Source organism: Triticum aestivum, chromosome 4A (assembly GCF_018294505.1).
Source record: "Triticum aestivum cultivar Chinese Spring chromosome 4A, IWGSC CS RefSeq v2.1, whole genome shotgun sequence".
In the NCBI taxonomy this organism is placed as follows: Eukaryota; Viridiplantae; Streptophyta; class Magnoliopsida; order Poales; family Poaceae; genus Triticum; species Triticum aestivum.
Genome location: NC_057803.1, coordinates 707166107 through 707170450, shown reverse-complemented (window position 1 = coordinate 707170450; position 4344 = coordinate 707166107).

The window sequence follows — 4344 nt, the reverse complement described above, 5'->3', positions numbered from 1 at the left end:
ATGTGCAGAAAAGTAAGATTAAATGAATGTGTCACTGGTAGCTGATCATTTTGTTCAGTAATTTGCGGTCCTGGATCGATAGAAGGTATAGTTCATTTGGTCATATGTTGACTGAATTTTTGTGACACCATGTACACTGAACATGCTTGCAAGTTCAGTTAACTAATGTGCTGTACATTATGTGACTCAAATTATTTACTGAAATTTTATGTGCACATTATGTGCTGTATTAACAAGTGTTAATTATCTGTTCTTATGTGATTTAACAGCTTACTTGATTGAAGTTGTTTTCTGTTGTAGTGTTAACTGAATTTTGAACTGAATTTTGACACGTACATGTTAACTGAATTTGTGCATTCAACATGTTTGTGAAGTGAACATGTTAACAGAACTATCTTAATTTACTGAATTTGATAGCTATTCGAACATGTCATATGAATTATCTTAATGTTTTCTACTTGTGAACTGAATAATTAAAAACTGAATTTTTCTGTACTGAATCTGCAGTACCCTGTTTACACTTTGTGAACTGAATTTGTCATATTTTCACAATGTAGGTGATTTCGATGGCCTGTTTAGTGTTGAGATCCGCCATAAGGGTTTCTTCTGTGGCAGTGGCAGTAACAAGGCCTACATGGACTATGAGGTGGACTGGTTTGACTACTGTAACAGTGGCACTTGGTCAATGTTATGGATATCTGATTTTCTTGGACAATTGGGATGTGCCAAGGAGGCCTCCAAAACAGATGTGTACTGGTGCCAACCAGGGAAGTCAGTTGCTGATGGCCTAAAGATACTGACTTGTGATGCGGACATGGTGCTCATGATAACTGCTACAGTAGAGCACAAGAACCTAGTGCTTGTAGTAGACCATGGTGAAACTCTGCAGTCACTATTGTCTGATGACGCTCTGGTTACTGGAGTGACAGAGTTGCCAAAGGTTATTACTCCCACTAAACCAAGGCATGGAAAAGAAAATGTTAGCTGGCCAGACAAAGGAAAGAGTCCAAGAAACAAGATATCAAGAAAATCAAAGAGGAGGATGTCATATGGTGAAGGATCTAGCTCACGATTTGTTGCTAATGTGGAGGATCAGGAAAGTGAGGAGGATGGTGACAATAGTGCAGAAAATGAAAATGATGAGGATGCAGCTAAGGAAACAGATGATGATTTTTATGAGAGTGACTTTGATGTTGCAGAGGGCGATGATGACCTGTTTCAGGAAAATGTAGACAAGGATGTAGATGATCACAGAGAGAAGAATGAATTGCCTGACTATGAAGCAGAACTTCCAGAAGATGCTTTGGAGGATAGCCATTTGAATATGTCAAAAGAAGAGAAAGAGAAGCTAAAGCATAAATTTAGTGTTTTCAACCCTAGCACAGACCTGAATGCACCAGTATTTAAGTTAGGGATGGTATTTGCAGACATGATAGAGTTGAGGCATGCCCTCACTGCATATAGTGTCAGAAATAGGGTGAAGGTGAGGAAGCTCAGGAACACTAACATGTCATTAGAGGCTGTATGCAAGGATGATTGTACTTGGTACTTGAAGGCAGGTAAAGACAACAGATCAAGCAGCATTCAGATCAAGAAGTACACTGACATACACACTTGCACTAAAGCTTGGGATCTGAAAGTTCTTACTGCACCATTTCTTACTAACCAGTTCAGAGAAGAGTTCAGAGACAATGAGAAAATGCCTTTGATAAAATTTTCAGAGAAGGTCGAGAAAGAATTTAACTTAGTTGCCCACAGGAGTAAGTTGGGAAGGGCAAGAAGAGCAGCTGTGAAGCAAATTAGGGGAGAAGATGATGATCAGTACAACACTTTGTGGGACTATGGGCAGGAGCTGAGGAGGAGCAATCCAGGGAGCCAATTCTTCTTGTGCACAAAGGAGGTGTTTGATGACCAAACAAAGATGACAAAGGACCACTTCTCAACCTTGTACTGGTCTTATGATGCATGTAAGAGGGGTTTTTTGAAGGGCTGCAGACCAATAATTTTCCTTGATGGTTGTCACATCAAAACAAGATATAAGGGAAATATCCTCACAGCAGTTGGAATTGATCCAAATGATTGTATCTTCCCTATAGCGTTTGGCATTTGCGAAGTGGAGTCAACACACAGCTGGGAGTGGTTCCTAGCTTCTTTAAGGGATGACCTAAACATAACCAACACATCACCATTCACCATTATGAGTGACAAGCAGAAGGTGACATATAGTTTGTTTGATTTCTTCATCGTACAATCTTCTGCTGCAATGTTGTGCATTTAACCATGTAACTATGTTATGTTTGTATTTTTTTGCAGGGGTTGATAAATGCAGTACAAAAAGTTTTCCCTCATTCAGAACATAGGAATTGTGTTAGGCACATTTACCAAAACTTCCACAAAGTACACAAGGGTGAACAGCTGAAAAATGACCTCTGGTCCATAGCAAGATCTACCAATGAAGCTGCTTACACTAGGAGCATGGATCAGATGAAAGATCACAGCTTTGCAGCATACACTTGGGTTGAGAAATTGTCTCCAAAAACCTGGATCAAAGCTTTCTTTGACCCTTTCTGCAAGTGTGATATATTGCTAAACAACATGTCTGAAGTGTTTAACAGGTTAGCTTCATCCATTGTACTCTAAATTTTTATTACATTTGTTGTCATTGATTGTGTTGAAACATTCTGTGCAGCTACATTTTGGATGGAAGAGAATTGCCAATTAAATCAATGTTGGACTTCATCTTCTGGAAGTTAACACAACGGATTGTTGGCAAGCAAAGGGAGGCAAAAAAATGGACAGGGAGGCTTTGCCCCAAGATACAAAAGAAGTTGGACAAGTATGTTGAATGGGCAAAAAACTGCAAAGTGTGTGAGTACGGAAGAGGTGTTTTCCAGGTTGTCTCACTAAACAACACTTACATTGTTGACTTGAACATGATGAGCTGTGACTGCAAAAGGTGGGTGTTGTCTGGCATACCTTGCCATCATGCAATCGCTTGTTTTAGGCATGAGAGAATTGAGCCAGAGAGCATGGTGCATTCATGCTATACTATTGAGGAATACAAGAAGTGCTATGGCTTCAATATGATGCCAATGAGGGACCCAAAGCAATGGCAAAAGATGCATGGCATTCCTGTTTATCCTCCCATATACACCAAAGTTATGGGCAGGCCAAAGAAGAGCAGGAAAAAAGATCCGGAGGAGAAGAAGGATAAGAAAGGAGTGACGAAGTTGACCAAGCATGGTGTGACAATGCATTGCTCAGTTTGTGGAGCAGCTGACCATAACAAGAAGGGCCATGAGAAACATGTTAATCAAGCAAAAGTAGATGAAGCACCTAGGGCATCAGAAGAAGAAGAACATGATGATCCTAGCATAATTGCTGTAAGATTCTCTCACATCTTTTGCTATCTAATGTTTTTATCATGCATGCTTCTCACTGGCATACTGCTGCAGAACATTATGCCGCACAGAGTGTACCCACAACTTGATCCAACACAAACTCCAGATTCCATGGTTTACAAGATGCAGGAAAATGTACAATATTAACAACTCCCTCTTTTAGTCTTATGTTGGTAACTCTATTTTCACTTTCTGACATGATATGTTTACTGTATTAATTCCTTGAACAGGAAAAATTCACATACCCTGCTCCTATGGACTTTGGTCCCTTGCCGGAGTCTAGCTTCATTGCAAATGCTAGAGACACAATCCCTGTAGGGAGGGTGACAACAACAATGACAAGGGGCAGGGTGAGAAGTGCAGCTACAGTAGGAAGCAATGTAACAAGAGGTGGCTCAGCTCAACGCGGAGGCAATGTAACAAGAGGAGGCTCAACACAAAGAGGAAGAGGTACAAGAAGAAGCAATGGTGCAAGAGGTGATGTAACAAGAGGAGGAAGTTCTCAAAGGGGAGGCACAAGTGGTAGCAATGGTGCAAGAGGAGGCAATGTTTCAAGAGCTACAAGAGGAGGAAATGTTTCAACAGCTGCAACAGGAGGCAATGTTGAAACTGGAAGCAATCCTCCTAGAGGAGCAAGGGCTGCTGCTCCAGGGTTTTATAACTTGCTTTTTGGACCTGATGGAGCTGTGAATCAAGAACCACCTCTTTTCGTGCAGGCTGAAGAGGAGGTAATTGTGAGCCAAAATGCACCACAAGCTGCTCTGTTTCATGAAGGCTGGCCTGGTGACCTGCATGATTTCTTGTCTATGTAGTTTACATGACCATGTAAACTAGTTCATGAATGAACTTTTGTTACGCATAGCTCATCAGTGAACTATTCCTTTCTATGGGGTTAAGAACTGCTTCTTTTGATGCTCTTTTTATGTTAGGAAGACAAATGAAC